Genomic DNA, 22,373 nt, shown 5'->3' with positions numbered 1-22,373 from the left:
ATTCATGACATGTGCACGAGTGTAACGTTTTAAAATTAAGGATAGCCGTTAACAACAACAACAACAACATCGACTGACATGCCCTGCCAATCTTGTGCTAAATTCACGAACATGTATAACACATAAATCGGAGTGTCGGGGCAAGTGAAGTTAGCGAGCACCTATGAAGGCCGGCACGGCACTCGAAGGGGTGGGTGGCCAACACCACGCCCGGCCGCCTTTGTCTCTCCTGTGATAGCCTTTACGCTCAGCACCGTGCAGGTACTCATTTAAGGTTGTATCGACCTAGGGGAGGTCACGGACCCGTTCCAATATTCCCCTCCTATGTTGTAAACGAACTCGCCAGTTCGCTAACCACTAAACTACCACCACAAAGACAAAGATCCCCCGTGTAGCCTTAACAGACTGTGGGGGCAAGTGCTGTTTGCGAGCACCTATGAAGGCCGGCACGGCACTCGAGGGGGTGGGTGGCCAGCACCACGCCCGGCCGCCTTTGTCTCCCCAGTGGCGATGTTTACTACGCACCGCACCAGATACTCATTTGAGGCTGAGTCGACCTAGGGGAGGCCCATGACCGGTTCAGATAATCGTCACTGGTGTTGGCCGTGAGCTGGAATCGAACTCGGGTCGCCGGGTTCGTAGCGCAGCGCAGCGCGCTAACCGCTGCACCACCACTCGTACACACACACACAAAGACAAAGATCCCCCTGAAGCCCACGCGGACTGTTTGGGGCAAGTGCTCGTTGCAAGCACCATGCAAGACCGTCACGGCGCACTAGCGGGGTCATTGCGGGGCTCTTAGAACGACGAAACCCCGGCCGCCTTTGTCTCCCCCGGTAACGCCGGTTATATATCTCACCAGGTGCTCACGTTCAGGCGCGGTCGGACCTACGGCGAAGGGAGACTGATGCGAAGGTCGCCACTTTCGGTGAAAAGTTACCCCTGGCCGCTCGTCTAACTGCGCTAACCGCTGCGCCACCGCTCCAACAAGCACATACGTGTCCAGCCACACTCACGTGGACGTAGAGATGCCGTTGTTGTACGGCTTGCAAGATGCACACTCCCACACGCACACACCTCTCACGTGTGTTAAGGCACACGTTAGGGGTGGGCGTTTTGAAATCCGACAGATGTGCAGATGAGCAGATTTGTATCCGAGATGTATGTGCGTGCGTTTGGCCGTGTGTGTGGCCGTGTGGGGGTGTGTGTGTGTGGCCGTGTGGGTGTGTGGGTGTGTGTGTGGGGGTGTGTGTGGCCGTGTGGGTGTGAATGTGTGGGTGTGTGTGGCCGTGTGGTTGTGTGTGTGTGGGGGTTTGTGTGGGTATGTGGGGGTGTGTGTAGGTGTGTGGGTGTGTGGGTCGGTGTGTTGGTGTGTGTGTGGTGTACGTGTTGTGCGCGTGTGTATATATGTGGTGTGTATAGGGAGCGGTGGTGTAGCGGTTAGCGCGCTGCGCTATGAACCTGGCGACCCGGGTTTGATTCCCGCTCACGGCCAACACCGGTGACGATTATCTGAACCGGTCCTGGGCCTCCCCTAGGTCGACTCAGCCTCAAATAAGTACCTGGTGCGTAAAACATTTCCACTGGGGAGACAAAGGCGGTCGGGCGTGGTGCTGGTCACCCACCCCCTCGTGTGCCGTGCCGGCCTTCATAGGTGCTTGCTAACAGCACTTGCCCCTACAGTCTGTTAAGGCTATACGGGGGATCTTTGTGTGTGTAGCTATCACGGTGTTTTCATGGATCGACCAGACGGAGTTTGGCCTGGAGTCGTGGTGGACGCCTGTCCCCCTGGTCCCTAGCACGCGCCTTCGGCACGTCACGTGCTGCCCTCAAAGTGCACCTAGCCTGGCACGGGCGCCGTGGAGACGTCACCGTCACTTCGTGGAGAAGAGGCCTGGGTATATGTCTTGGCTTTCACGGTATTTGCTATCGGAGTGGACGTTCAGCCGAGCGTCTTTGCTTTCCGCAACGTCTTAGGCGGCATTCGAGAAACGCGAATTGTTTTATATATATATAATTTTTTGAAAATATTTTTTAAAATATCATAAAGATAACAATAAACGCGTCTCAAGCATCGCCTTTTTTTGCGTAGCACGAATCTTTATCGTCGACGTTGCTTCAATCCAAGCGACACGCTGGGGCCGGTCTCGACAATCGGTGTCTCATCAGCGTTGCCGCTGACCCAGGCAGGGCCTCGTGGGCGAGGCCAGCGGCGGGGGTGGCCACGCTGGGGGCTCGGAGGTCATTCAGTGAAGAGGGGGGGGGACCCCCCACCCCCCATCACCCCCATTCCCTCCACCCCCAATTCCCTCCACCCCCATTCCCTCCCCCCGATGTCCTCCCCCCATTCCTTCCACCCCATTCCCTCCCCCCCATTCCTTCCCCCCATTCCTTCCCCCCATTCCCTCCCCCCCATTCCCTCCCCCCCCCATTGCCGCATTCCTTTCCATCCCCCGTCACCCCCACCCCTCGTCCCCCCCCCCGCCCGAACCCCTCCAGCTCAGCTGTCCACCGCAGCAAACTCCCCGTATCCCCACGGTGGCTACTCGAGATGGCAATGACCACAACTTGACCCCCCCCCCCCCCGTTGTCAGACGGCGTCACAAAAAGTCAGACCCCCCCCCCTCAAATATGACGTCACAAAGCTCTGCCCCCCCCCCAAAAAAAAATATATGAAACATGCTTCAAATCGCTTTAAACTATTGTCATTGTAGTGCGTATTTAATGTGGCGCTGCACTCTGATGTTGTAGGAGAAAACATTTATTAAAAAGTCTATTTAATTAAGTAGAACGTGTTGTTTATATTTATTTAAAGTTGCGGAATTTTATGTGACGTCACATTTCTCAAATCCCCCCCCCCCCTTCGCCACACATCGTCACAAATGTCTGACCCCCCCTCCCCTCCTAGGTGCGTGACGTCATTTATGGACGGCCCCTTAAGATCCACTGCTGGATGAAGGCCGTGTCGGTCATCGTGCTGCTGCTGTACGAGGATTTGACCATACTTCACCACGCTGGTCAATAGACCACATTGTCCCACGTACTGCGGTAGGCTTTCGCCACCGATATTACGATTCATGAGTGGCAGGGGGGTGTCGCATGGCGTAAGTAAAAAAAAAATAATGTGTGTCGTGCACCCACCCTCCACCCGACACAGACAATGAATCAAGTTGTCGCGTGCGCAGACGTTTTGTGCGGATCGCTCTCTCTCGCTGCTGCTGCTGCTGCTGAAGCGGTCGATTCATTGGCCACGTTTTTTACTTACTCATTTGTCTATGTGTCGGGTGGAAGAGGGCTTACGACACACACACGATTTTTTTTTTACTCACGCAATCTGACTCCCCCACCCCAACATAAAATAAAACACAATTATGAGTCACTCCTGCTCAAGTCACCGCACATTCATTCAATTGCACATACACAATTATACAGTACTTAATTAGCTTAATTAGCGCTATTATCTCCCCAGCAGGTGGGGGGGGGGGGGGCGGGGTTGGTGAACGGGCGGGTGTTCACCATGCCAGAGTACACAAAGATAAAGACAAAGATCCCCCGTATAGCCTTAACAGACTTTAGGGGGCAAGTGCTGTTAGCGAGCACCTATAAAGGCCGGCACGGCACACCGAGGGGGTGCGTGGCCAACACCGCGCCCGGCCGCCTTTGTCTCCCCAGCGGCGATGTTTACTACACACCGCATCAGGTACTCATTTGAGGCTGAGTCGACCTAGTGGAGGCCCAGGACCGGTTCAGATAAAATCGTCACCGGTGTTGGCCGTGAACGGGAATCGAACCCGGGTCGCGTGCGTCCACGGCGCCGGGTAGACAAACCCCTGCCGGGTTAGGCCGCTCTAGGCCGCCCAGACGAGACCCCCTCGATGGCCGTGTTCGTCTCAAATTGGTGGCTCGGCAGCATCGCGTCGCGCCGACGAACGCGATGCGACCCGAGTTCCATTCCCGCTCACGGCCACCGACAACCACTTGTTGACGATTATCTGATACAGGTCCTGGGCGTCCCCTAGGTTGACTCGGCTTCAAATGAGTACCTGGTGCGATGGGGAGACAAAGGCGGCCGGGCGTGGTGCTGGACCCGCACCACCCTCGTGTTGTGCCGTGCCGGCCTTCAGAGGCGCTGCTCGCTAGCGGCACTTGCCCCCACAGATTGATAAATCTACATGGGGGGGGGGGGGGGGGGGGTCTATGTCTTTGTTTCCTGTACAGATATGAACATGTATACGCGTATATATATGTAGACACGCGTATGTATATAATATCACGAACAAATATCAGCCGATATATAGATACCTACTCCTGTTTGTGTTTATCACGTGGCATGTTCTAACGTTCACATTGCGATTATAAAATATTCACATTCATGATGATGATGATGATAATGATACTCGACACAAACCTTTGTGAATCGACGGCTGGGTGAAGGTTTCTCCCCTGGCACGCCCTGATCGGTTCATGGGCGTCGTTCGTGCTTTGACCACCCCTCGGTTCATGGGAGTCGTTCGTGCTTTGACCACCCCTCGGTTCATGGGAGTCGTTCGTGCTTTGACCAAACTTCGAGCACGGGCTGTATCGGTGCGCGCCTGTTGTTGATAAGGGATGGGGGGTGCCATGGTGAAGAGACCGCGTCTAGGACGCGTTTGAGATGTCAGCTCGCCACTGATGTTAGCCGTGGCCGGGAATCAAACTCGGTCGCGGCGGGGTCATCGTCTGCGCCGTGCGCTAACAGCGCCACCGCTCCCCATCACGGTATGTGTGTGTGTGTGTATATATAAATACTTATGTATAATATATGTGCGCAAGGTTTATAGAGCGTGACATTGCAAAGCAACGCAGATTTAGCGCAAAGTCTCTTTTGTAATGTTAGATGGGCTAAGGTTCATAGGAAGTCACGTGTCCATAAGGTACTGCTTGTTTACACATAGGCTACATATATATCCAATACGACTGTCATGCGATTATTTATATATAGACACGCAGATGAATGTAGACAATTTGATGGTGAAGTATGGTCAAACGACCGCCACAAAGACAAAGATCCCCCGCATAGCCGTAACAGACTGATGGGTTAAGTGCGACGCGGCACACGAGGGGATGGTTGACCAGCACCGCGCCCGACCGCCTTTGTCTCCCTAGTGGCGATGTTTACTACACAACGTACCAGGTTCTCATTTTACGCTAAGTCGACCTAGGGGAGGCCCAGGACCGGTTCAGATAATCGTCACTGGTGTTGACGGCTGTGAGCGGGAATCGAACCCAGGTCGCCAGGTTCGTAGCGCAGCGCGCTAACCGCGAGGAGACACACACACAGACACACACACAGACACACACAGACACACAGACAAACACACAGACACACATACTCACACACAGACACACAGACACACACAGACACACAGACACACACACAGACACACAGACACAGACACGCAGACACACAGACACAGACACACGCAGACACACAGACACACACACAGACACACACACAGACACACAGACACACACCTTGCTCCAGTAGTGGATTAACAGAATAAATTGTAAATGGGTGGCATTGAATTAGAGTCGCGGATTAACTACAACAGAAAATGATATTGAGTATGAGAGAGAGAGATTGTCTGTTGTGTAATAACATCGGGGAGAGGTGAGGGTTAGCGTGGTGTGCGCAGCGATTAGCGCCATGCGTGTGCTGTGAACCTGTCCCACCTAAGTTCGATTCCCGGGCCACGGACTTGCACGAACGCCAGCGAGTGGCGAGTGATCATCTAAACACGCCACTCACCTCGGGACGATCGGGACGGTGTTCCGATTTGGGCCGACTTTCATCCAGCAGTGGACTAAACGAGCGTCGTTCGTGGAATAGGTTGTTATTGTTGATAAAAATTCGTGAACAAATGATATTGTATGTTGAGTAATATCGCTGACAGTCGTGTCTCGTTGTGCATTTAGGCTGTTCTGCACTTCGTCACGTTAATGATAAATGGTCATCATCATCATCAATACAGGTGTAGTAACAATGTCTTTTAAAATGTTAAAATCGTGTTGAGTGAACGTCTTCAAATATGCCCGTGAAGAAATCTTCGAATGATTTCACATTTGTAAATCGTATACATTTTAAAACTTAAGATAGGTGTATGGGTTGAGAGCAACGTGTAATTGTGACAAAGTTAACTTAATGTACAGCTGTGCGCGAATAACGGACCGTTCTTTAAAGCGTGTATTATATTTAATTACATCTTAATTGGTGTTAATTAGATAATTAGACTGTGGGTGCGTAAACTCTGTCAAAACATTATTTAAATCACTATATATTTACCTGCAACTGCGCACGAATTTGTATGTATTTATTACTAAAATATATAATTAGCTTTAATTATCCCCAATGTAACCAATTGTGTCAATTAACGATTCACGTGGCGTCACTGAGTGAACAGAGGATGCGCGTATCGCGTTGAGCACCCGTGTTCCTATCACCAACACCATCACTCGCAATCAGACGCAACAACAGCAACAACAACAGAGAGCTTTTATTTTTTTTGCTAATTGCATTTTACTTTCCATAAAATGTTTTCATAAAATGTAATTCGGAACGCGGTGTTAATGCGAACGTGTCAATTTAGTGCTGTGCTCATTGCGCGAAAGAGATTATATATATATGTGTGTGTGTGTGCGTGCCTGTGTGCCCACTTATCAATGGGGAACGGTGGTGTAGTGGTCAGCGCTACGCTGCGCTACGAACCCGGTACCCCGAGTTCGATTCCCGCTCAAGGCCGCGAACACCGGTGACGATTATCTGAACCGGTCTTGGGCCTCCCCTATGTCGACTCAGCCTCAAATACGCACGTAGTGCCGTATGTAAATTTTGCCACTTGGGATACAAAGGCGGCCGGGCGTGGTTGCTGGCACCCCCACCCCCTCGTGTGCCGTGCTGACGTTCAGAGGTGCTCGCTAACAGTACTTGCCCCTACAGTCTGTTAAGGCTACACGGGGGCTCTTTGTCTTTTGTTTCCACTGCCATCCATCCGAATTCACCGATTTACCAAAACCCAAATTCCACGCCCTAGAATCATCGCATCACGCGGTGCTGCGGAGCTACAAAAGCATCTGTCTCGATATTGAAATGGGTGCTTTACATCAATACACACACGCGCGCGCACACACATATATATATAATTTTAAATATTATAAGTTCGATTAATGTAAAAAAAAGCAAATTTCGGAAGCGTTTGTAATTTATTTAATGCGGCAATATTGTGGTTTTCGTACGTATTGTCTCAAATGTATATTCGCAGTGGGCGCGTCGTATGTCCGCGTGCAAGTGGAACACGGGGGAGCGGTGGCGCAGCGGTTGGCGCACTAAGCGATAAAGCCCCTTCGGCGTGAAGCCCCCAGTTCGATTCCCAGGCTGCAGTCGAACATCAGTGGCGAGTCACAGCTAACGAATGGCTCGCGCCATCCACCCCCTAACCCACACCCCTCTCTGTCTCGTCACCAGCACCTTCAACCTTCACCCTACCCGCAGTGACCAGCGGGGTGAAGTATGGTCAAACAAACCGCCACCACCGAGACGGTGTTGCTGGAGAAGGAGGCCTTCGTCCAGCGGTGGATTGACAAAGGCACTTACACAATTATAATTGTACAATGGTATATAACGCGCATGCGAGGGTGTGCAACGTTATAAATAAATAGAACGATTCAAAACTTCGCGAGTACGCAAATAATACAAAAGATCCCCCGTGTAGCCTTCGACAGAATGTTGGGGCAAGTGCCGTTAGGTAGCGAGTAGCAGCAGCACCGCCTATGAAGGCCGGCACTGTGGCACACGAGGGGGTGGGTGGCCAACAAAATACCACGCCCGGACGCCTTTGTCTCCCCAGTGGCGACGTTTACGGCACCAGGTACTCGTTTTAAGGCTGAGTCGACCTAGGGGGAGGCCCAGGACCGGTTCAGATAATCGTCGCCGGTGTTGGCCGTGAGTGGGAATCGAACGCGGGTCGCCGGGCTCGTAGCGCAGCGTAGCGCTAACCACCGCTCATGCACAAGCAACACACAGGACACACGCGTGTTGTGGACACGTGTGTGTCTATGCGTACGCGTGCAAGCGATGTACACTATTTACAGATCAAACACTCTCGCAAGATATTCCGTGTGAAGATTCGCGTCTTGAAACTACAAGTAGTTTTCTATATGTATATATTATTTTTAAATTAATGCCATTCGATCAATAAGTAAACAAGGAGCGCGCTTGTATTCGTGAGCGAACGCAATGCGATTCGTCTCCCTCCCGACGTCCGCAGGGCGAAGGGGCGAAGGGCGGAACGTGGGAAGAAAATTGGAGTTGTCTGACCCCTCCCCGCCTTCACTCTTGTCTCTCGTCACACAGGCGGATAGACGGACACACGGATAGAGAGACGGACACACGGATTGACAGACGGACACACGGATCGAGAGACGGACACACGGATCGAGAGACGGACACACGGATAGACTGACGGACACACGGATAGAGAGACGGACACACGGATTGACAGACGGACACACGGATTGACAGACGCACACACGGATTGACAGACGGACACACGGATCGAGAGACGGACACACGGATAGACTGACGGACACACGGATTGATAGACGGACACACGGATAGACTGACGGACACACGGATAGACTGACGGACACACGGATTGATAGACGGACACACGGATAGACTGACGGACACACGGATTGACAGACGGACACACGGATAGACTGACGGACACACGGATAGAGAGACGGACACACGGACAAAGCCCAACAATAAATAAGTTTGGTGCGAGAGGAGGGGTGGGTGGGGTGATAGACGATGTTCTACTTAACGCGCGTCTCAGCGACCAAAGCGGCTCGAGGAGCCGAGCACCCATCAGGAGCGGCCTTCATCATTTCATTTTGGAGTGCGTGGTGGGAGGCGCGACGAGCTGAGGTTGGGGTGGGACTAAGAGAAAAGTCTTGTGCTCAAACAGCCTTCTTAACCAACACCGAGCCCAATCCCGCAGCACCCAGCCACTCACCTAACCTCATCCTCCTCCTCCTACGCCTTCCACAATCTCACCGAGCACCCCCCCCTCTCTCTCTCCTCGGCAACACCACCCAACCACTGAACTAAGCACTTTTATTTCTTACTCTCTGCACATTAGGCGTAGCGGCTTCACCCACCCCTCCCCCATCGACCCGCTAGTCAGAGAACTGAATATTGTTCTCTGCTGGTGCGAGCCGTAATGCTGAGACGAAGCGATGGAGATGTTGCGCCTGTGAGTACGGGACGCGACCGGTCCAATCTTAGCGACTGCAGGGGTTGTCTGCACGTCGCTTGCAACACAACAGGAATCAGAATATCAATATATATAAAACATTTTGTCGTGTTGGTTGCTTTCGGAATATTTTTTTTTATAGCGGAGGAATCCGATGCGCTGCGAAGCTCTTCACACCCCAGCGTTGAGCACCGTCTGTAAGTTCATCGCGATTCTGCTATAAATGTAGAGTTAATTTTTATTTAGTTCACCCCCCGCCACCGCGACCACCACCACCACAACAACGTCCTATACTTCTTGCGATGGAATCGCAGCGGATGTGAAGATATTTGGTGAGTTCGCGTGTCTGCTACACTCTGGTTGTTGTTGTCTATTTTCTATTCCTCTCTCACTCTCTCGAAGGATTCAGTTCGCTCGCGTGTTTGGCCCGTACCTACAAGTGTACCTGTGCTGTGTGTGTGACTGCGTGTGCGTGTGTGCATACACCTGTGCTGTGTGTGTGTGACTGTGTGTGTGCGTGCATACACGTGTGCGTCTGTGTACATGTCGTGACTGTGTGTGCGTGTATGCATGCACGTGTGTACCTGTGCTGTGTGTGTGACTGCGTGTGCGTGTGTGCATACACGATACACGTGTGTACCTGTGCTGTGTGTGTGACTGCGTGTGCGTGTGTGCATTCTCGTGTGTGTGTACATGTCGTGCCTGTGTGTGTGCATACACGTGTGTGTGTGTACATGGCGTGACTGTGTGTGTGCATACACGTGTGTGTGTGTGTGTGTACATGGCGTGACTGTGTGTGTGCATACACGTGTGTGTGTGTACATGGCGTGACTGTGTGTGTGTATACACGTGTGTGTACATGGCGTGACTGTGTGTGTGTGTATACAACGCGGCCGGGCGTGGATGCTGGCCACCCACCCCCTCGTGTGCCTTCACAGGTGCTCGCTAGCTAACAGCACTTGCCCCAACATTCTGTTAAGGCTATACGGGGGAACATTGTCTTTGTGTGTGTGTGTGCGCGCGCGCCCAAGTGTGAGTATATGAGTGTGTGTGTGTGTGCATATGTGAGTAAGAATACCAGATTGCATCGCTGCTGTCAACTGCTGCGAATACTCGATATAACGCCAGCGCTGACTTAGAACGTGATCATCCCTGCACACGATAACTGCACGTCCTCTCTACACGCGGACGTACATACACATACAAAGATCCCCCGTGTAGCCTTAACAGACTGTAGGGGCAAGTGCTGTTAGCGAGCACCTATAAAGGCCGGCACTGTGGCACACGAGGGGGTGGGTGACCAACACCCACGCCCGGCCGTCTTTATCTCTCTGGTATTCATTTGAGGCTGGGTCGACCTAGGGAAGGCCCAGAACCGGTTTAGATAATCGTCACAGCGGGAATCGAAGCCGGGTCGCTAGGTTCGTAGCGTAGCGTAGCGCTAACTGCCACAATACCGCTCCCCATATACAAAGACAAAGATCCCCCGTATAACCTTAGACTGTAAGGGCAAGTGCTCTTAGCTAGCATCTATGAAGGCCGGAACGGTACACGAGGGGTTGGATGGCCAGCACCACGCCCGACCGCCTTTGTCTCCCCAGTGGCAATGTTCACACACCGCACCAGGTACTCATTTGAGGCCGAGTCGACCTAGGGGAGGCCCAGTACCGTTTCAGACAATCGTCACCGGTGAGCGGGAATAGAACTCCGGTCGCCAGGTTCGTAGCCCAGCGCGCTAACCGCTGCACCACCGCTCCCCGCCCCATACGCACACAGACACACGCACACACGCGCACGGACACACACAGACACACGCACACAGACACACGCACACACGCGCACCGACACACACAGACACACGCACACAGACAGACACACGCACACACGCGCACGGACACACACTGACACACGCACACAGACACACGCACACACGCGCACCGACACACACAGACACACACACACAAAGACACACGCGCGTGTACACCTTACACGGATACACGGATACGCGAATGCTCAAATGACAATTGGCACCTCAATGCGAATACCCCGCGAGGAGTATCCTCCGATACATGCATGCGTCTGCGAAGTCTCACCCGAGTGCTATTCCTGTTATCTGCAACATCGTCGTCGTCGTCAATATTGTCACCGGTCATGGACGATCCACTGCTGGATGGCGACCTCCTCGCCCGAACATCAACCGTGTATGGATTTTAGTTTGAATGCTCAAGACGGCAGAGACAGCGCGTCGTGTGTGTGTGTGTGTGATTCCGGACTCTCGGTGTGCCTCCTCCTCCTCAATTTGAAGAACCGCGGACAGACGTGGCGAGATGTCGGGCGGACACACGCGGACAGGGCTACACAAAGACAAAGATCCCCCGTGTAGCCTTCACAGAATTTTAGGGCAAGTGCTGTTAGCAAGCACCTATGAAGGCCGGAACGGCACACGAGGGGGTGGGTGGCCAGCACCAGGCCCGGCCGCCTTTGTCTCCCTAGTATTTACTTACCACACCAGGTAATAATTTGAGGCTGAGTCGACCTAGGGGAGGCCGAGGACCGGTTCGGATAATCGTCACTGGTGTTGGTCGTGAGCGGGAATCGAACTCGGGTCGCCAGGTTCACAGCGCAGCGCGCTACAATACCGCTCCCAACAGAGATATACAGAAACACACACGCACATATAATTACAGACACACAGATGCACACATATAGATATAAAGACACACACAGAGATATACAGAAACACAGATACACATACACAGATATACACACGCAGATATACACACACAGATACACCCACACATACACACACACCCAGATATACAGACACACAGATGCACACACACACAGATATACAGACACACAGAGAGATATACAGAAACACAGATATAGAGATAGACAGATACACACACAGATATACAGACACACAGATACACATACACAGATATACAGACACACAGATACACACAGATATATAGACACACAGATACACACACAGATACAAACACAGATATACAGACACAGATACACACACAGATATACAGACACAGCTATACAGACACTCAGATACACAGACACACAGATACACACGCAGATATACAGACACACAGATACACACAGATACACAGACACACAGATACACACACAGATATACAGGCACACAGATACACTGGCAGACAGATACACACACAGATATACAGATACACAGACACACAGATACACACACAGATATACAGATACACAGACACACAGATACACACAGATATAGACACAGATGCACACACAGATATACAGGCACACATATACACACAGATATACAGACACACAGATACACACAGATGTACAGATACAGATACACACACACAGATATACAGGCACACACATACACAGGCACACAGATACAAACACAGATATACAGACACACAGATGCACACACAGATATACAGGCACAGATACACACACAGATATACAGACACACAGATACACATGCAGATATCCAGACACCGATACACTCACACCTATATACAGACACACATATACACACATATACAGACAGACACACACACAGATATACACATGCACGCTTACACAGGTTCACACACACACACACCATGCACGCTTAGACACAGACACGTAAAAATACGCAGACAAATACACGCACGCACGGAGACAAACACGGACATACACGGACAGATACACACATACGAACAGACTTACACACACACACGGTCAGTGATACATACACAGGGACACGGAGAGACACACACGGACAGACTCGCACACACACGGGCAGGAAAACATACACACACGTACACACTGGGACACGGAGAGACGCACACGGACAGACGTACACACACACGGACAGTAATATATGCACACACGGACACACACGAACACACACATACACACACGTGGACAGTGATAAACACAGACACACACCAACAACGGACAGACACTCATACGGACACGCACACAGGGACAGTAATATAGGGAATGAGTGGAACGTAGTCAACAGAGGAGGGTTTGAGAGGGGGGGGGGTGTTAGAGGTGCGTTGTGGTGGTGGTTGTTGTGGTGGTTGTAGTTGTGGTGGTGTGTGTGGTGTAGAGGTGGGGGTGGATGGGTGGGGGGTTGCGACACCCCGCCACGTGGTGAATGATGGCGCTCGACCCGCGCAAAGAGCACCGAGGGGGCGCCACTCATTCAAGGAGCACCGTGACCTCCTCGGGCAATATGCGGGGGTGGTGTCTGTGTGTGTGTGTCTGTGTGTGTGTCTGTGTGTGTGTCTGTGTGTGTGTCTGTGTGTGTGTCTGTGTGCGTGTGTCTGTGTGTGTGTGCGATTATCTGAACCGGTCCAGGACCTTGCCTAGGTCGGCTCAGCCTCAAATGAGGGCCCGGTGCGGGAATTGAACTTCGCCCGGGTTCGTAGCGCTCCACTCACTCCACCACGCAAACATAAAAGACGAAACACACAGCCACACACAGCGCAGTAACCACTACGCCATCGCCCCCCCCCCCCCCCCCCACACACACACACTGCTACGCATGTACATGCGAGCGCATCAGTGTGCGTCCGAGTTGTAACAAGAGTAACAGCTTAACCTCCAAAGCGGAGTTTTGCCCTATTGCGTGTGCGACTGCCTTAAACACACGGGACAGCGTCACGCTCTCTGTATATACCGTGCGCGTGTGTTGGCGTGTGTGCGTGTGTGCGCGTGTGTGTGTGTGCGTGTGTGCGTGTGCGTGTGTGCGTGTGTGTGTGTGTGTGCGCGTGTGTGTGTGTGCGTGTGTGCGCGTGTGTGTGTGTGCGTGTGTGTGCGTGTGTGTGCGTGTGTGCGCGTGTGTGTGCGTGTGTGCGCGTGTGTGTGTGCGTGTGCTGAGCAAGTTCAAGGTCAAGGGGTCATCATGGCCAACGCCGTTCGATGTCATCACCACCACCACCATCATCATCATCCCCCGCCCCCTACGACGGAGAGGAGGAATTCCCCTACCCTGCCCTCTGCTCTCCTCTCGAGGTCCCGGGCTCAACGAGAGACCGGCCCTCGACAAGGGAGAGGGATATCGGCCCGCACACCCGCGAGATAGGCGCGCTCGCTTGCGGTTAATGGGCCTACATCGAGGGTGAACTCAGCCACAAACAAATTTGTTGACATCGGCGGCTGCCGTGGTGCTGAGCCAACTCATCCCCGCTCGTGTGGTCACAGCGCGCGGCCTTCACAGAGATGCCCGCTACTCGCTACCGACAACTGCACCTGTCCCAGCAGCCTGTTAAGGCTATACGGGAGTGGTGGAATCTCTGTCTTTGTGTCGTGCATAGCAGGTGAGCGCGCTGCGGGTCCCGGCAACGAATCCCGCTCACGGCCACCAACACGGCTGGCGATTATCTCGAACAAGATCTCCCCTAGGTCGATTCGGCATCGTGCGAAACGAGTGAAACATCGCCACTTAAGCGGGCGTGGTGCTGGTTGCTGCTACTGCTGCTGCTTGCTACTCGCTCAGAGCACAGTGTCCCCAACAGTCTGTGACAGACTATACACGGCAAGGGAGGGAGGAGAGCGGTATTTCTCTTGGTGTCGCTACAGCGTCCTGTGTGACATCGTACCGAAGCACGCGGTAAAGTCTGGGCTTTTGGGGGGCATTCGTCCAGCAGTGGATTCATTGATTGATACAATCGACGTATTGTGCAGCGCGAATGGTGTTCGAACACACCCCGTCGCCGCCTCGCGTGCATAATGGGGGCTCTCGCAACGTGACAATCGCGAAATGTATATTCTTGGTTCTTTCGGTATAGTCGCGTATAGAAGGGAAACAATAAAATAATAAAAAATATAAAACAATAAAATTCTCACGACTTTTTTTCAAGAAAAATTTTTGCTGTGGTTTTCACACCTGACGATGATTGCTTGTGTTGCAGTCGAAACGTCGTGAGAATTTTATTGTTTTATATTTTGTATTATTTTATTGTTTCCCTTCTACGCGACTTTACCGAAAGAACCAAGAATATGAATCCCTGCAGTCACGAAAGCTTTAAATCAAAATGTAAGTCACGAAATGTGTTTACGCTGGAGGAATCCGATGAGCTGCAAAGCTCTTCGTACCAGTGGATTGACCACGGTACACATTCTACGACGGATGGCGGTGTTCAAGAGGATAAGTCCGCATTGCGTGTTGTGTATGCTGCCCGCGCAGAGAGAAGTGTAACGCAGCAGCACCTTTGATGCGATGCTCACCCTGGGAAAAATGAAGATCCACCTCCTCCTCCTCACTTGCTGAAATCACAGCCACCGCTGCTACCGCTGCTGTATTTTGCTGTTGCTGGAGGCACTGACGATCGCGACTTTAACTGACGCACAAAGACTTTCGTGACCAATATTCATCCATAATAGATGGGGGTGGGTTTATTGTTGTTTTTGGGGGGGTTATAGGTCGCGTAAATATAAACGTGTTGTTCGTTAACACCGGGACACCACCAGCGCCACGCGACACACGGCCAATTTGTTAAAGGTTCGTCACGTAACACAAACCCTTACTAAGCGGGCTGTGTCGGCTGGCTGGGTGGTGGCGGGTTTCACGACACATTTATATTTACACGATATAACCCCCAAACACCGCGCCCCCCCCCAAAAAAAAACACCTCGGATTACGGATAACGCAGAAGGATCATCGCTCCCTGCCACAGGGCGTAGCCACACACCTATTTGTATTTAGTTTAAAACGCGTATGCTCGCGTTAACAAAACGCACGTGCGCTTAAACTATACGTATTCATCACGATCACACGGAGCGACCACGGGGTGTGTGTGTGGGGTTGACAACAACCGAGTATAATCACGTACTAATGCGTGCAGCGAGCTAATTGACGTCGCTATCGTGAGAATGTATTGTTTGGCGAGAGAGACAAAGAGAGAGAGAGAGAAACGAATATGGCTGGACTTCAAGGTGCGCGCAAGAAAAGTGTTGCTTTTCACTTGCGGTGATAATTAGAAGGCGAGCGCGCGAGCGAGCCTTGATTGAATTCGATCGTTACTAGTGCGTGAAAAAAAAAGATTCCTCCGGCGTAAATAAAAATTCGGATTCCGTGGGGGGGGTTCGTGCGTTCGCGACACGAGCCGAGACAAGGAACTCCCCCATTTCCACAAAAGCTCCCCCAAAAATTCCTCCCCTCTATCTGAGCTCCCCCCCCAAAAAAAAATAAATAAAATAAATTATATGAATACAAAAAATCAACTCAACAAAGTTACCACATTATTTGAGGTCATTAGTAATTCGAGTTCAAAAACAAACAGCCCCGCTAATCTTTGCACGAAAATTGTCGGCGCCAATTGTAAGTCCGACGTGAATTAACGAATAAACAGAGGCACGCAGAGAGAGAGACACAGAATGTGACTTACAATTACATCGCCCCTATTTATATCGTGATTTAACTAGTCTCAATTACATACATTGATGACAACAATGACGACGACAATTATAATTATGATGATGGTGGTGATTAACGAACACGCATGGGCCGAAACCCGTTCCATTATAATCTGGCACGCCACGCGGGTTCGCACTTCCAACACTTCTGGTATCGCGACAGTCAGATTTAGACAGACAATAACAACCAAATCAACAATATATATATTTTTTTAATGTATATAGGAAGTTCCTGGTTAAGTCTCTGCTGAGTTAAGGCGAACGACCCCGAGGTTAGTGATCCCTGCCGACTATAATCGCACACTCGGCTAGGGCCCGCAGATAGCTCACCGCAGCATCTGTCTATCTAGATAAGCTCTCCATCTATACAAGCTGTACATCTATACAAGCTGTACATCTATACAAGCTGTACATCTATACAAGCTGTACATCTATACAAGCTGTACATCTATACAAGCTGTACATCTATACAAGCTGTACATCTATACAAGCTGTACATCTATACAAGCTGTACATCTATACAAGCTGTACATCTATACAAGCTGTACATCTATACAAGCTGTACATCTATACAAGCTGTACATCGCAGACACCACGACATTCAACAGACTGTTGGAGCCAAGTGCTGCTCACGTAACACACACACAGACACACACAAAGATAAAAGATCCCCCATTTAGCCTTAACAGACTGTAGGGGCAAGTGCTGTTAGCGAGCACCTATGAAGGCCGGAACGGTACACGAGGGGGTGGGTGGCCAGCACCACGCCCGACCGCCTTTGTCTCCCTAGTGGCGATGTTTACACACCGCACCAGGTACTCATTTGAGGCTGAGTCCACCTAGAAGAGGCCCGGGACCGGTTCAGATAATCGTCACTGGTGTTGGCCGTGAGCGGGAATCGAACCCGGGTCGCCAGGTTCATAGCGCAGCGCGCTAAGCGCTACACTATCGCTCACAGACACACACGCAAACACAGACACACACATACATAGACACACACAGACACACCTCTCGCACGTGAGGCTGCGTATTGTTATACACAATGCGTGTTGTTATACACACAGCGTGTTGTTATACACACTGCATGTTGTTAGACACACTGAGTGTTGTTACACACGTGTGTGTGTGCGTTGTTGTTACACGTGTGTTGTATGTCGCTGCACGCTATTTATCCTGACGTGAAAACAAAAAAAACTTTGTCTCACGAACATCCCCGTGCTTTGTTTGATTCATTTCTTAATTATTATCATAGCGACTTCTCTGCATCACCCGATTGTTATTATAAAAAAAAAATACAAAAAAATCGCCAATGTATATTCATGCCGACTCTTTTCATTCATATACACGCGCGCGTGCGCGCGTGTATATATATATGTGTATACACATTTAGAAATCTAATGAATATATTCCAATGCGTATTCATCTCAAGGCGTCACAGCGTGCGCCACATTTTGTAATCGCCCCCAACAATAAAATGTTACCAACAAATAATGCAACGTTAGATTCGCAACGTTGGTATGACGTCTGGAAACATTGTGAACACAACGTAAATCGAACTGTTGAAGGCACGGGCGTCTGCACTGGATTACTGCCTGTGAATGGACACTCGACATATCGTGCACGTCTACCGAATAAGGGGGCTGGGTTACTTGTACAGACAGACAGACACACACACACACCCCACACGCACACACACCCCACACACACACACACGTGTGGAAAGCCTGTACAAATACAGAGACAAATATCCCCCCCCCCCATATAGCCTTAACAGACTGTAGGGGCAAGTGCTGTTAGCGAGCACATTTGAAGGCCGGCACGGCACACGACGGGGTGGGTGGCCAGCACCACGCCCGGTCGCCTTTGACTCCCCAGTGGCGATGTTTACACACCGCACCAGGTACTCATCTGAGGCTGAGTCGACCTAGGGGAGGCCCAGGACCGGTTCAGACAATCGTCACCGGTGTTGACCCTGAGCGAAAATCGAACCCGGGATGAGAGGTGCGAGGCGAGATTCGTAGCGGAAGGGCTCTCAACCGCTACAAAACGCACACACACACACACGTGTGGTGTTTGTGTGTGTGTGCCTGTACACACCACGCGTCCGTCACATGCGGTGGTGTCTCTGATTGTCGAGGAAGTGTCGTCGCGAGTTGGAACGATCGCTGCGCTCCGCGTTGCAAGCTGCGCTCGAACGCGACCTTGGCGCTATGCGGCACGGAAACGCGATTTGTGCGTTAACAAAAAAAAATGTGTGCGTGTGTGTGTGTCTGCGTGTGATCGTGTAACTGCGTGTGATCGTGTAACTGCGTATGTGTGCGCGCGATTGCGTGCGTCGTTTTGTGATCGTGTGTCGCGGTGTGCGATTGTGCGGAGTGTGTGACGGTGTGCGTAATGTCGCGGGGAGTTGCGTCCGTGGGTGTGAATGATTGCGAAATGCGCGTGGTTGTGTGATTGTCAGTGTGATTGTAGGAGTGTATTATCATTGCGCGCGTGTGTGTGATTGTCTGTGTGTGTGATTATATGATTGCGAGCGTGTGATTGTCTTTGGCCTGTGATCCCATGCTCGTGTGTGTATGTGTGAGTGTGTGATTCCATTCTCGTGTGTGTGTGTGATTCCATTCTCGTGTGTGTGTGATTGTATGTGAGTGTGTGTGATTCCATGCTCGTGTATGTGTGATTCCATTCTCGTGTGTGTGTGTGATTGTATGTGAGTGTGTGTGTGATTTCATTATCGTGTGTGATTGTATGTGAGTGTGTGTGTGATTCCATGCTCGTGTGTGTGATTCCATTCTCGTGTGTGTGTGATTGTATGTGAGTGTGTGTGATTCCATGCTCGTGTGTGTGTGATTCCATTCTCGTGTGTGTGTGTGATTGTATGTGAGTGTGTGTGATTCCATGCTCGTGTGTGTGTGTGATTCCATGCCCGTGTGTGTGATTGTATGTGAGTGTGTGTGAATCCATGCTCGTGTGTGTGTGATTCCATTCTCGTGTGTGTGTGTGTGTGTGATTGTATGTGAGTGTGTATGATTTCATGCTCGTGTGTGTGTGTGATTCCATTCTCGTGTGTGTGATTGTATGTGAGTGTGTGTGATTCCATGCTCGCGTGTGTGTGTGTGATTCCATTCTCGTGTGTGTGTGATTTTATGTGAGTGTGTGTGATTCCATGCTCGTGTGTGTGTGTGATTCCATGCGTGTGTGTGATTGTATGTGAGTGTGTGTGATTCCATGCGTGTGTGTGTGTGATTCCATGTGTGTGTGTGTGTGATTGTATGTGAGTGTGTGTGTGATTGTGTGTGTGTGATTGTATGTGTGTGTGTGAGTGTGTGTGATTCCATGTGTGTGTGTGTGTGATTGTATGTGTGTGTGTGTGATTGTATGTGTGTGTGTGATTGTATGTGTGTGTGATTGTATGTGTGTGTGATTGTATGTGAGTGTGTGTGATTGTATGTGAGTGTGTGTGTGTGATTGTATGTGAGTGTGTGATTGTATGTGTGTGTGTGATTGTATGTGAGTGTGTGTGTGTGATTGTATGTGAGTGTGTGATTGTATGTGTGTGTGTGTGATTGTATGTGAGTGTGTGTGATTGTATGTGTGTGTGTGATTGTATGTGTGTGTGTGATTGTATGTGAGTGAGTGTGTGTGATTGTATGTGAGTGTGTGTGTGTGATTGTATGTGTGTGTGATTGTATGTGAGTGTGTGTGTGATTGTGCCTGTGCACAAACACTCGTGTCGGGACATCCCGCCCCCCCCCACCTTTTCCCCACGCTCACTGTAAGACCCCACGAGTGAGTGGAGCTAACCACCCCACGACGTTGCCTGAACGTCGTGGCAGCGCGCCCCCCCCCCCCCCCCCCGCTAAATACGTGCGCGTTAGCGCGTGCACGACCCTGAACTCCGAGACTCGTCCGACATCAAAGATTTCTCTCTCTCCAAGGGGCGGGGCGCGTTGATGGGGAGCGGAGGGGGGGAGGAGATTGGGCGAGGGGGTGGGGAGAGGTGGGGGGGGGGCACACGGGGGGGGGGGTTAGAGGATCGCGGCGGTGGGAGGTGGGGCGGAGGAGGAGTGAAGGGGGGGCCAAGTTAACTTAATGGGGGGGGGGGTAGTAATTGTGAGAGAGGTTTGGTATTAAGGCATGAGGATGAGAAGGGCTGGTGGGTGGGGTGGTGTGGGTGGGGGTAAGGTTTAAGGGAGGTATGGGTTGGGGCGAGGGATAGTGGAGAGAGGAGGAGGAGGTGGTGGTGGTGGTGGGGGGGGGGAGAGGCTATAGGGTTTTTCTGCTGAATATTGATTGTTCAGCTAATTAGCCCTTCCCATCGTGCCTCAGTAATGAGCACATGCGCACTGACTGCTCTCGGCCATTTTGCACGCAGGAGCGAGCGAGAGAGAGAGAGAGAGAGGGGAGGAAGAAAAAAAATCATCAAGCCCAATCGTGTTAGAGGATTCACATCTTCCCCCACTCAGTTCACGTGGCCGTGGCGCTCTGGGACGCGTCTTGCAGAGAGACCACCGAGGGCTCCCCCCCCCCCCCCCCCCCGTAACCCGGCGTCGGACCCGTGCGAGCGGGCACCATGGGCAAAGCTCGGAGTCGGCATCGTCTCTAGCGCCGAAGGACGGAAGATCCATGCGCACACGAGAGTAAGTTATTTTTTATATTCGGCTACTCTCTATTTACGTATCTCTCGCTCGCTCTCTCTCTCTCTGTGTGTGTGTGTGCGTCGTCGGTCTCTGCGTCTCTCTCTCTCTGTCTCTGTCGCCTGTCCGTCTGATTAAGAGGGTACGGATACAAGAGCAGGATTTATTCGTTTTTTTTAGTTTGGTCGGTTTGTGGGTTTATTCGGGGGTTTTATTTTTAAATGTTTAAATTGTCCGTAAGCTCGGGATTAAACTTGACCTCTCGCTCCCGTTTTACGTAATCGACGTTGTTGATGTTCACAGTCCGTTCGCGCCCGCCGTCCGGGGCTAGATGAAGACGATGATGAGGATGAAGAGGAAGGGGGGGAGGGGGGTGTTTAGAATACGTACACGTTGTTGTTCGCTGCGTCCTCTGACGCTTCGAAGCCATCCTCTCGGCCCGCTCCCCTCTGCTCTCCCCGGCTCGCTCTGTCAGCCCGTGGGGGTAGGGGGGTTGAGCCTCCGCCGTTGAAGACTTCCCCGCTCGTTCGCTCGCTCGCCGTGGCTCGCCCGCAAAGACGAGAGAGGCGGGGTAGAAGGCTCCGATTTGTGTCCGCGGGGTCTCGAGCTTCGAGAGCGGCCGGCCAAGTCCGCGCGTGCAAAGGAGCGAGTCGGTGGATGCGCGCACTCGCGCACGCACAGACACACTCACGCGCACACACGGACACACTCACGCGCACACACGGACACACTCACGCGCACAGACACACTCACGCGCACACACAGACACACTCACGCGCACAGACACACTCACGCGCACACACAGACACACTCACGCGCACAGATACACTCACGCGCACGCACAGACACACTCACGCGCACAGACACACTCACGCGCGCGCACAGACACACTCACGCGCGCACACAGACACACTCACGCGCACAGACACGCGCACACAAACACATTCACGCAGACACACTCACGCGCACAGACACGCTCACGCGCACACAGCCACATTCACGCAGAGACACTCAAGCAGAGACACTCACG

General features: G+C 51.7%; 1 long non-coding RNA gene across 1 annotated transcript in view; it reads right to left on the bottom strand.

The window, feature by feature from the left end:
* LOC142906299 (uncharacterized) overlaps positions 1-22,066 on the bottom strand; it is a 34,459-nt gene extending 12,393 nt beyond the window's left edge. The window contains exon 1 of the long non-coding RNA XR_012930138.1: positions 21,734-22,066. This is a non-coding gene — a long non-coding RNA (uncharacterized LOC142906299). The remainder of the gene's footprint in view (positions 1-21,733) is intronic.
* Positions 22,067-22,373: the final 307 nt, after the last annotated feature.

This window comes from Petromyzon marinus, chromosome 63 (assembly GCF_048934315.1).
Source record: "Petromyzon marinus isolate PM22_M1 ecotype Great Lakes invasive population chromosome 63, UKy_Petmar_22M1.pri1.0, whole genome shotgun sequence".
NCBI lineage: Eukaryota > Metazoa > Chordata > Hyperoartia > Petromyzontiformes > Petromyzontidae > Petromyzon > Petromyzon marinus.
Note: the sequence above shows the minus strand (reverse complement) of the source record. Positions and strands in the feature narration are given on the sequence as shown.